Here is a 13,484-nt window from a genome sequence, read left to right as displayed (position 1 = left end):
CCATGATAGAATTTTTTATTAGATACATATTTGAGGTCCTTTATTCAAATCCCTTAAAGAGTTTGAAAGAGACTTCAGACCAAAAATTGCTCAGCTGGGTATTAGGAGATCTGTGTGGTTCCTCTGATGTAGGATAAATGAGTTAAGGGTGGAGAGATATTTCAGAGGTACTCCTTAGAAGCCATTGTTGTTAAAAATGGGCTTGATTTACAAATATAAAAGAAAAGATTTTTGAGAATTGGATTGCATTTCTGTGACCATCCGATATTAGAAAGCTCTGCCTATTACAATAGCAGTTACCACAAATGTGTTTTGAGGGAATCTGTAAGGTGATGTGTCGTTTTGTAAGGACTCTCAAATCCAATGTGCAACACAGGCACATACAGATTTTGATAGCTTTCTATAGCCAGGGCATTTCTACTTTTTTATACAACAGAACTTTATCTCCTCTCCATAATTTCCAGGGAATAAGCTGGATAGAGAAATCAATAATGAATATATCAGTTAAAAAAATATTAATTGTTCAGAAAATACTTGTTGATACGATTCATACATCTTCATTTTTCTATTTGGCCCTGCCACAGACCTAAGTTCTATTAATTACTGATCTCCTTGGACTATACTTCTCAAAAGTGAACTCCTACAACATTTCATCTCCAGAGATGATTTCTTAGTGCAATAATTATTCACATCATTGAAATATTAAATCTGTCTGAAATGGCCTACTTAATAGAATTAGGTAATAATTTCCAAAAACAGAAACCAAGGCTTTGCCAGTAGGTTTTGTCATGGAAAATTGTATCGTGACAGCGCTACGTGTTATTTCATACTCAGAAAAGGCCATAAGCACAACCAGATAGAAAGATGTACTAAAGGTCTCCTATTATTTTCCTTGCTCTTAAAGCATTTATTGTAGTGGCAGTTTAGCATTCAGTTCCCCAGAAATTCTGGTAGTAAATCTATTTTTGGGAGGAAATGGTCCTTTGATAGAATTGTGCAAAGTGCCAGCAACTCTGAGCTCAGTTGCAGATTCAGCATAAGCAGGGGTAGAATAGTTGTGTTAACAGCAAGCATACAATAAAACAGCTTAGTAAATCCTCAGACTTGGAATTAAAGTCATAACACAGCAAAGGGAGACAGCAGAGAAGGTGATATGTGAAGAAAAATAAGCATGCCTGCAAAGCATAGGCTAGTGCTCGCATATTAAAGATAGATTTATAGGAGGAGAGACATAGGCCCATGAACATGCTTTCAACTGATCCAGAAAGGAAATTTCTTATATGCTTGAAATCAATGGGTAAATAAAGTTCTTACTGATTTAAAAAGCAGTGGCAGCTGCTCTGCCATGTACTTTGTCAATGCAGTTCCAAGGAATATCAATGAAGCTCAAAGGTTAGTTTCAGGGTATTTTTGTTTGACTGACAAGAGTTTGAAATGTTTCCTGGATTTCTATTTGTGGCATCAAAACCCGTTGGACATAATTTCTGGAATATCTACTACAGTTTGTCCAGGTTTATTCTCCTTTTGCAGTTTTATACCTCCTATTAAGTGAGGAAAAAACCTCAACTTTTCATTCCCTTGCAACAAAGCTTTTCCAAATTTTGTCTTGCTGTACCTTAAATCTACCCAAATGATTTGTGGAGCAACTCTGAAACAGAGAGAAATTGCCATAGTAGTAAGATAAAGCAACTCTAGTTTGAAAATGAATCCTCCACAGAGCCAGAAACTGGGTAACAGAATAGAAAGAAAAATTACTCTGTAACAGCCCATTAAAGAGGTTCAAAAGTTTGTTTCATTTTACTGTCCTGGAAAGTTGCTGGTACGTATCCAACCAAGTTTTGCTTGTATGTATGCAAAGCTGATAAAGTTAAATCTACAGCATATGAATACTTAAAATGTTGAAAGATTGGAAACTCCAGGGTCCATCAGGCTCCAAACATCTTTTTTACATGTGCACAATTAGTTTTATTTTGGGAGGGGAAAAAAAAAAAGTAGTAAGAAAAGAAAAAAGCCAGAGACAATTATACATAGCCTTGTTCTTTAACTAGCAAAAACGCATTGAGGAAGACAAAACATACAATGTATCTTGAACCCTAAAATCCTTCACTTCCCAAGAAAGCAGGCTATGACTTAAAACATATAGCTCCCAAGTCTGACTTGAAAGAGATCTTTGAAGGCTGGTTCTAAATTAACAAATAACTCAGTTACTAAATTAAGCTAATTTTCACATGCCTGATCTCTTACAAACCTGTGACAAAGTTGGGATTCACATTTGTATTGAGATTTTTGTTGGAACCAGAAGTGGGATTACAAAGCCAGAACTAGGTTTTTAGCTATTATGTGTCATTTGCCACTGAATACACTGTGGATGGAAAGAGCTGTAATAAATAGCACAGAATGTTCCAAAGGCTGGTGAGATGAAAAATGTTGGTTTTTGGTTTCTTATCCTGCTTGGACTAAGCTTTGTAAACACAGACAAAAATGTGAGCAAGTCACAGCTGATTCAGATAGAAGTAAATTTCAACTCCAAACTCAAATGCAAAGGGGTTTTCTTGAATGCCTTGGTCGCTCACTTTTAGTCTCAATTCTGAAGCTAAAGCAACAAGAACAGATCACAGTAGGACAGATCACACAGAACTAAGATGCTGTTTGATAATTTTCCTGTAAAATAATTTAAATTTTAGAACTGAAGAAGAAATATTCCAAAATTCCTGAAAAAAAGGTCAAAATAGCTCCAGACTGAGAAAGAAGGGGAGAGGTTGCCAGTTGTCCTACATCAGTACTTTCAGATATGCAAGAAGTCAAGTCTTCAATACTTAGAAGTTATTTCCAGCTCTACAACCCCCACTCTCATTTTCATTACCTGATTGCATCATCTGAGATGCCACAGATTTCTCAAAGCTCTTTAAAGAGGCTTAAAAAATAAATTCACCAGACCAAGGCAGACTGACAATAAATAGTGACTCATGCTGCAATGAGAGTGATTTTAAAAAATAAATTATATACATATAATTTGTATTCATATGCAAATAAAAACTACATTAACAAGAGAAAACTTGGATTATGTATTGCTGCCTCTGCTTTGCAGTAGTGTTTCTAAAGCAGGAACTGTAGTTAGAAGATTAGAGGAGTTATGGAAAAACTGATCTCCCAATTGAAAAAAAAATCCACTGGCTTATTTTAGAAATTATTTAACTGGCAGTTGCTACACTTGGCCTTTTATCTGTTCCACAGCATAAACTCTGACAGTCTAATACACTCTTTCTTTCTTTCACTGCTGGCTAATGAAAGTGTGCATTTTCCAGTGACTGTGTAATTCTGTTTTGGACTGATGTCATGGCTGCCACTCCAGCAGACCCATTAAAAATAAAAAACATACAGACCTAGAACTTAAGCTGTTACCCAAACCAGAAACTTGTGATTGCAGAGGCAAGCTACATCACCTTATAAATGGATTTTGATGTATGTCATCAGTTTTACTGAGAAATGCTGTAGATTCTAAAGCATGCACAGTTTAGGAGCATTTAAACTCCACAAAAAAAAATAGAACTGCATGAGAAAAATGTCTGCTCAGTTTGAATTCACTGTAAGACTACATTTAAAAGTGAGAAGGCCATTGCTTGGGGAAAAAAAAAGCTTAATTAAGACAAACTGGGACTGAAATACAGGAGAAATTTCAGTGTTCCTTCAAAATGGAATCTCTTGTGGAATGCTGCACCAAGGGGAAGAAAGTTTTAAAAACTTGTCCTTGACAATACTGATCAGAAGACAAGCTGCCAATAATCCATTTTCATGCACAAAACACGCATTTCACAGCACATACATAACTGAGAAGAGATGAAGAGAAATTATTCAAAGGCATGCTTTGGCAAATGCTTAATGAATATGCTTTCTTCCCCCTAAACTTAAAAAAACATGCCATAGACATGAGGGTTTGCACTTTGTCACAGCAAGGCCAGAGAACAGATAAATACAGAAGAACTTTACTTTAGATTTACAAATCATAGGGTCAGTAGAGTTTCCAAAAAGGGAGATTATATACATGGTACTAAAACTGTCATCAAAAGGAGTTGCTAGAAGAATTCTAGAAAAAACATTCATTAAGGCTATTTCTGTCAATATCTTGCCCAAACATACAGAAGCCTGGACAATTGTGCTTTGAACTCAGGTGATGGAAGCTAAGCAACACAGTTGTAAATAGCAGAAAAAGCAGCAGAGTTAACTCTGTTTTTTCTCAAAATGTATAGTACACCAGGTAGAGTGAAAGTGAGTGATAGGTTAAAGAAAAATGCAGCAGTCACCTGGACATGGCCAGCTACCAGGTCAAACAGCCACTGACACAGCTTTAAGGCAGACTGTGAAGTGTATTGAACAAGGCATTCTAATGAACAAGCAAAAGAAACAGAGATCTTGGCGGGGGGGGGGAAAACTATCAACTCATCTTTGGTTTTGTTAAAAATTCAAAATATTTACGGCTGATGTGCATTGTATAAACAAATCAATCTGTAAGTCAACTTCCTAACAAAAGTTCTCAAGTGTTTGTAAAACATACCAACCTAATTTATCTTAGAGTAGAAGCTTGCCATATACTTTTCTTCCCATTCATCTCAAACATGTTTTGGAAAAAATAATAGCCAAGACAATAGTGAAAATTTTTGTTTCACTACAGCCACATACAGAAGCAATTTCCTTTAAACTACTTGAACGATGCATGTGACACCAGCAGAATAGTCAGAAGATATCCAAACCAGCAAGAACAGATCATTTCCTACCTCTGGCTGTACCTGTCCTTGGGGATAGAGGGACTGGTATAAAACTTCTTTAGCTGTACCTGCTTGGCAGCACACCAACCTCAGCCAACAGCAGGTGCTAGGAAACAATCACATACAAAGGTCAAACATAAACTGGTATTTTTCCAGTATATCACCTTTTCAATCACCCAGCCTATGCAAATATGACAGAAAATAGTGACAAGCACAACTGTATTTTGTGTTCTGTATTTTATCCTGAGAGCCTTAAACAAAGAATAATTTCATTTTTAGCTTTAAAAAGTCATTCTTAAATGCAAAATAAGACTCATCTGGTTGCATTTATTTTTAGTTCATATCCCAGGAATACAAACCAATGCTGTTCATACAGGTATCTAGTACTTACATGCCCCTTTTAAAATGCCACATTTTCATAAATTAGTGTAGGGTAAGTATCCCAATACTGACCAAAGCGAGGTGGAAGCAAGAATGAAAAATATTTGTGTTAACAGCATTTTGCTGGAAAATCACAAACCTCTCTACCAAAAGTAAAAGGTTTGGTGCTCATACAGAGTCTGCAAAATGCCAATGGCTTGTGAAGAGGGCAGAGGAACATGAAGTAAAGCAACACCATGAAGGTCCTGCGGTGCTTCTCTGCAACTTTCTCTTCTGGGTGTATGCCTGCAAGCATAGCCCATGAAACTGCCTTTAGAACCAAACTAGTCTGAAGTTTGCAACATGCAAATTACTTTTGTTTCAGTTTACCTCCTGAATCCACTTAGTACAGCACTACTGTTGTCATCCTGAAAGGAAAATCCCAGTCTAGAGTATTGCAGTTTCTCCCATCCCCACTTTTAGTGGCATCATCTCTGGTAGCAAGCCCAGCCTGGATCACAATTTATATTGCTAACGGCTGTACAGTGCAATGAAGTCAAAAAAGCTGTGTGGGGGAATCCACAATACTTATTAGTAACAAACCCCTACAAGAAAGGTGAACACAAGAAAGCCAAAAGTGAACACATATACATATTTCTCTATTTGCAATCCTAAGTTTTAAAACCTGGTTCTCAGAATAAGTAGATCATGTAAATTTCCCAGGAAAATGGGTGGTTAAAAAAAAAATCCCAGCATTAGGAAGACAAGTATCATTTGATATGGCATTATGTTAAGTCCTTGGAAGATGCTGACTCTCACCTGTTCAACATAGGAAGGTATTCTGTAGGTGTATGAATTATTCCAAAGGAAAAATTTTACCCTGATTTTCAAATAGACCCACAGAAATAAACATACAACAATCAAATTCTCTCCCTATTGCTGCAGTCACACCTCCTTGAGTAGGAATACAAGTCTTCTCTTTTTCTTACTAAAAGTTGATATATTATTTTGATTAATTACTTGCCAGGGATTTACTTGGCTGTCTAACATAATGAGGGAATGATTTTTCCGCTACAGTTTGAAAAAAAAAAAAAGTTATTCCTTTTCAGCAGATGAATTATGTCTCTGCTTTCCTCTGAAGAACTGGCTTTGGAATGAGTTTAGGCAACACCTTAAAAATAACATGGGCTGGATACTTTTACTCTCTGGGAGGGTCAGTTCTAAGTAAACACTGAAAAGAAAATCTGTCTGTTTTGATGCTCAAAAATAACTAAACTGAAAATATTAAAGAACAGTTAGAAGCTCAAGTAATCTATGTGTAGTATACTGGTAAGTGAGAAGTTTCACCACAAGGAGAATGTGGGATATGCAATGACAGATGTAAGTAAGAAACCCCCTGACAGAATGAATTCATGTTGATAACTACATACATTAACCAGTGTAGCTCTAGACTCCCAGTGTTTTGTTCATGTCAAAATTCTACCTGCAAGGTACACCTAGCAGAATGGTCCTTCTTTTCAATCCACAAGTACTTCATTATCATTCACAAACTAAAAAAAGGACCACAACAATTTCACTGTTACAGAACACCTAACTACTGAATGCCTTTCCTTCTACTTTCCTTCTAACACTGCTGTACCTTTCACCCTAGAACAAGCTAATCTTTTTCCTACACACCTAGGAGGAGCTGATTTATTTAGAGTGACATACAGGCTTTGCCCTTCTCCTGACTATGACCATTCACATTTTGCCACTCAGGTCTCAGTTCAGAACAAGTGATTACCTCTCCCAGACAAAACATTTTTCTTCAAGTGTATCTTTTCAAGTCTCAGCTGTACTCCCAAAGGCCAAATGGAAACACACAATTCAGGCTTCTCTTAGTGTAGAGAGAACTAAAACAAATTCACTTAAATTTTATAGAAAACTCTCCCAAATATCCTAGCAATTAGCATTGTCAGTTAGCAATTAGTATTTTATTTTCTTTAAAAATTATGAGTCACATTCTGGAAAGCAGATCCTCTGTTTGACAGGGGACAAACTTAAAAGCAAGGTTAAGCCTTTAAGCAAAGGGCAAGCTCTTTCCAATCTTCTCTTTACTTATGGTAAGATCTCCTGGGACTAAAAAACATGGCTAGAAAATAGTTGAAGGATGCTTGACTGCGCAGTGCATTCAAAATAAAAATGTCACTATTTTGTTTTCAATTAACTTTTAATTATTATCAACATAAATCTTACTTACTAGCTGGGTATGACTCATTAGTGGCCCCAGCCACTCCTCTTTTCTATGCCAAAGCACCTCTCAGAGTGTGGGGAGGATGACTTAGGAGCTGACTTCATGTTAACTCATTCAATCAGGGCTGACTCCTGAACCCAAAAGCAGGAGCTGGCACAAAGAAAACAGAGAAAGGGATTTTGAAAGTATAAGTAAACAAAGGTGAACTAATAAACACCATGGAACAGTATGATCTGGTGCAGATCCCCTAATGTACATCAGAGAGGTACTTCCCCAAAGCTCAAACACAGGAATGTCCTTTAGCACCTGCCAGGGTGACTATCGAGCAGCTATCAGTATCTACACAGTGTATATTTAAGCATGTATTCTATTGCTGAACATAAATTGTAACTTCTCCCCACTCATGTTCTGAGAGCTGATTTATTAAACACCAGTGTGTAACATTAGGTGCTTGCGAGTTAGCTCAGTGGAAAAACTGATCAGATTGTTCCTCTGCCTGCTTGTCCTTCAGCCTGCTGCCAGAAGTCAGGGCAGCTGCCAAGGGGTCGAACACTCTTGTCAGTTGCAGAGCAATTAAACCGGCATCCAACCCACTTGGATTCCCAGCTTTAGCACTCCATACCTTTAACAGCTTGTACAGAAACAAAGATTTCTAAAGCCAACCAAGACAAAAACCAAAACAAACCCTAACCCCCCACCAAAAAAAAAACCCAAAACAACTTACAGAACCACCCAAAAGCTGCACAGAAGTTATTTGTCCACCTCCTGTCTTCATTTGTTTTCAAATTTCATTTCATACTAGCCCTAATAGCCAGAGTATCCAGCACCTTCCTTCTCTCATCTCATCTCCCTCAATTAGCATTTTAAAAAATTTAGACCACACAAATTCTGTCTATTGATTTTTCTTTGGATTGTCCTTTTTTTCTTCCTTTTACCTTTGAAAGCAAACTGGAAACACTACTGTCAAGATTTGGGCAAACAGGTCTTCTCTGTAATACTGACCTAGCTACATAAGAAAATAAGCCTTTCCAACATCATACTTGCTCTTAGTTTTAATTTCTTTAATCCATTTTAAACTGAAGGTATGCATTTAAACTGAAAAACTTGAGAGGGAAAGGGTACTTTAGAACACACAGTCACCATCTCCTCCTCAGACATATCCAAGCACCAGGCAGCTCTCTTAGCTACAGACATATCCAGCTGTTCCAACACAGTCACCTGATGATCCATCACTTCCAGCTCCTACAGACAATCACCATTTGCCCCTGTTCTCATGTGCTGTACCAGTGACAGATGTTTCTATCTACATGACAGAAAAAGGCATTATTTGACATGACCCTTTTGATGCAGAGACCCAGAATACCTTCTCAGTGTAAAATCTATCCTTTTCCTCATTAATCATGATGCTGGTCTCAGCTATCTGCAGACCTTGGCAATACCCTCTGCAGGTGGTGTTTAATGACCTGTCTCTGTCTCCTCTTTGCAGGTCTGCTGCAAGGGAATGCTCCAGTTCTGACACTGACACCATGATTTCACCCACATTCAGCAAGTCAGCATAGAAGGCTCCAGCTATGAAAATTGCTCTCAAAGAATAGAATGGCCTCAGCATCATGATTAAAATCCCATTTAAAAACACATCTCAAGGTAACATCTCATTGCACTTCTACATTAGTCTCAAGGAATATGAGTTCCAGATAAAATTCTAATTTAATACAAGAATGAGTTCCACATGCAATAATTTAAACTGAATAACAAAAGAGCTCATCAAAATGCCACTTTTACATCAGAACTGAAAATGCAATTACCAAGTTCACTTACAAATTTGATCTTCAAACTTGCTCAGCATGCTCAGAAGCCCACCTTTTTTTGTAAACTTCTTTGAAATACAAAGCCATTTTAAAGATAAACTACAACTGCATTCTTTTTCCACTGCATAATTCCCATCAAATATATTTCCAGCACTTCCATTTCTAATGGAATGACCTAATGAAAGTATCTGAAAACAGATGCTTTTCAAATTATCCTCAAACCAAAAGAGCTATTTTCCTCCAGACTGTATGATGTTGAAAGTCCTAAAAAAAGATTATCACCAAGCTCCTCTCAGGTAAGTTCACTTCACTCTGTGCATGCTGCATCATCCACAAGAAATATAGAAATAAACCTCTATAAATGTCCTTCTGTCCTCCTGTTCAAGCTAAACAGACTTTAAGTACTTAAGCAATTTGTCCATTTTGATGGAATTGCAGTGTGATTGCAAGCAATTCTGTGATTATTCAGTGCAAGCTGAAAAGTTAGATGTTCCTACTTGGTGCTATACTAAGACGGCTAGTGAAAAACCTTTGGGAGGGACACAAAGCCCCTGATAAAAATGGCCCCTCTTCTTGCTGCCACAAATAGGCTAATTTTGTTATTTTTTGAAAGATCAGGCTGGCAGTTCTCCATGTTTAAAAGTTCTCTTCTTTGAGACTATATATAATTTTATGGCTAATGAAGTGGGAGAGGATGGTGAAAACCAGGATCTCTGATTTCACACACATAGCATACACAGTCAGCAGTACAGCATCTCTTCAGCTGCCTCCACACATTTCCAGAACTCTGGGCTAGTGACCATCCACAAAAAAAGGTGAAATGAAAGTAATTCAGTTTCATGCCCTTCTAAGTCCTTTCTACTTCTGATGGTCCTCAAGCACAAGTACAAACTGCTTCTTGGTGTGCTGTTGACATTCCATAAATATCTCTTCTGTCTCCTGATCTAAGTCTTCTCAGATCCTTTCATATGGGGCACAAAGGGAAAGACTCCTCTTTGCTAAGTCTGAAAGCTTCAATGTGGGGACTTGCCTTTTCAAACTAATTATAGTTCACAACATTCAGCTTTGAACATTGTCTTTCCTTCTTTTCTACAAATTCCTGGTGTGCTTAACAAGTCAGAAAGCTGTAACATCACACTGAGATTTGTCCCCTTACTTAATATATGCTCTGTTCACTTACTGCCTTTTCAATATTGTTAAAAGGAAAACTTGATATTTCTATTTTCACACTACTTTGCTTCTTTGTCTTGACTCTCCTGCTCTGCCTCCTATATTTTTTATATATGCCTCCTGCTTCTTTTGCTGCTGGAAAACTCAGCTGTCCTCTAGCTTTCAAAGTCACACAAAGACAAAAAATTAAGCAATTAAAAAAAAAAATTCCTCTGTCCTTGAGGAGGTCCTTTTTCATTCCCCTGTTCCTAATATTAATGTGCCTCTTAGGAATCAAGCATAAAAGACTAAATGCATTTGAAGGAAAATCTTGATAGATGTGAAAAGCTATCTTTCAGCTTGAAGTCATGAAGCAAAATTATTATTCCATATGCATCCACAAATAAAAAAGGAAATTAAAGCATCAGTGATTATGTTTCAAGATTATTCCAATTTAGTTTCATGTGACTGTGTTTTTGACATCAGGGCATCCTGGATCAAAGGAGGATCTACACTGAAAGGCTGTCTAATCTTAAGTGTGACAAAGTAAGCATAAAACATTTATTTCACTTGGACTTCCCAGGCAGCAAATAGACTAGCTTACCACTGAAGTGCAGATAGTATGCTGTAGAGAAAAATATTTTTGTTGATGAGTCCATATCAAACAGAAGAGTTTGTCACAGAACTTTCTTATTTATTCCATTCTATTTTGTCTTACATGTCAGTTTCTTCCACACACTGGTATCGCAACCACAGCTCCTGCACAAACCCAGAAGAGACTTACACCCACAGTGTGGGGGATAAGCAGGTGAGAAATCTTTCTTAACACATCAGCACATGTACCCAAGGAAGAGAACAACAAGGAAAATGACACCACGAAGCAGCTGGTGCCAGGTAGCTGCCCAGCAGAGCCCACTAGGAAGGTGTGCTAGTGGGGAACAAAACACTTCTTGTTCCAACATCATGAAAGAGTGATACCCAGAAATCACCTTGCACCAGTTAATATTCGAGTCTTCAAGTAACACAAAACAGGAAGAACCTGAAGCACCACCCATTGAAATAGATTATAAATACAACAGCATGAGAGTTCTTGTGCTTGTGGGCTTTTAGTAATAAATGGCACAAGTAAAAGGAAACCACATTTTGCTCAAACCATCTAATATGGTTTTCTCTAACACTATTTGCATTTTTTTCCATCTAAATTGAAAATTCACAATTCACAAAGTTAAAACTGGTTACCCCTGTGGGCCTGAAAGACACCCAGTGAAACAAAATGCAGAGGTAAGCAAATTCCAGCAATTGCCACAAGGCTGACTGAAGCCTGGCTCTCTAGATTTGCACAGGAAACCTTTGTTGTATTTGGCAGCCACTCTCTTGTGGGGCTCTCAGAATTTTTTTTTTTTTTTTTTTTTTTGTCTACAGACCATATTGCTCAACAGAGGAAGAAAATTCAGCCAGAAAAAGTCAATTGCTGATACCTTTGCTATTTCGCTTTGACAGCCTAGATTATTTTGAGTATTTCATAAACTGCACATTCTTTAAGACAGGATTATTTAACCTGCAAACTATAACCTTTGGTCCTGCTCCTCAGCCCTGACAGTTACTGAGCAGCACAGACTCCACAGAAGTCATCAACTGGCTAACAAACAAACTGTTTTATAGAGAGATTCAGTGCTTATCAAACTCTGCCTTGCCAGCCAAATTCTGCAGTTGCTCCTATACCATCATGTAAGAGACCAAACATTTCCGATGGCTTTGTCTCCTCCATGCAGGAGTGCCTGGAAGCACTGCAGTAACACAATACCCAGTCTCAGTGGGAAGGGAGGGTCTCAAGTTGCTCAACAGCCTGTCTGCTGGCTGACAAAGGAGATTTTCATGGCTCTGGCAGGAGCTCTGTCCAGCCTTTCACAGCCAATAACTACGAGTTCTCCTAAATTATGACACCTGTAAGTTTCAGGGAAGAGTAGAGGCCAAATATTTATCCACAAATGTCAAATATGATCTTATTTATTCATCCCTGCGATGGGAAATACCTGTGTGGTATGTCAATCTGACTGACAGAAGTGCTCAAATGGCAGGATCTTGCTGAAATTAAAGGGCATTAGCTCCCTAGACACCTGCCTATAATGGCAGCAAAACATCAGGACACACCATACACCAGTCTGTGAACTGTTCTGGGGACATTTTTCTTCAGAGACAGAGGAAATTTCCAGGGTGTGGCAGTTTATTTACCTCAGATACTGATCAAGAAACTAGTGAAAGATTTGAATTTGGAAGAAAGCAATTTGAAAATTGAAAAAAATAGTATGTTAAGCATGAAAAGTAGCACAGTAAACACACTCATCTTCACAAAAAAAACCTGAAATAGTTTTACTGCAGTTTACAAGCAGAATAGCACTGAAGATAAAGAAAGGCAATTGTGAATCTAGAAGTGAAACTACACAGAACATGCCACAAGAATTTATATGAATTACCTTCAAAGAGGGTAGAATAGAAGTAATAAGACCAAACTAAAATCTTCCATAGAAACCCTAATAGCTTGAGGATGTATTAACTTATCCACAGCAAACCACAAATTAAATACATAGTCAAGACAGGAGAAGGTATTTACATGAAAAGAAAAAAGAAATGGAATCAAGACAAATAAGCAAACGATTGCAACCAAAATAACTTTGGATAAGTATTTAGAAGAACAGGTATCTCAGTAAGAGTCTCTCTCAGAGAAATAACAAGTATGGACACCTAGGGTAATCAGATTAAGATTACTTTTACCACAATATACAAAGAATTTAAATTGGCATAAACTTAGAAAGGTGCCCTAAAACAATACAGTCTAAGGTGTTTATTCATAACAAGACTTCTTAGTCCAACAGAAAGAGAGCAAAACTATGCTTAAGCATAATTTGGAACAGGAGACTGATTTAGTATTAGTGAACAATACTAAAGTAATCCCAATAAATGCTTCCATTGCATAGACCCTTTTTTCTCACCTCCATTTAATTAACTACAAACTGTATCTAACACCTGGTAAACTCCAGCACTTCTGTGACTTCTAAAAGTAGGAGGGTTTGACAGTGTTCTCTTCAGATGAACCAAAAGCATGGTTTGTAGCAACCCCACGTTCTTGCTACAAGAATGCATTTCAGGAATATCATGAAACAAGAAATTCAT

Source organism: Fringilla coelebs (assembly GCF_963513975.1).
Source record: "Fringilla coelebs genome assembly, chromosome: 7".
In the NCBI taxonomy this organism is placed as follows: domain Eukaryota; kingdom Metazoa; phylum Chordata; class Aves; order Passeriformes; family Fringillidae; genus Fringilla; species Fringilla coelebs.
This window is presented reverse-complemented; position numbering follows the sequence as displayed.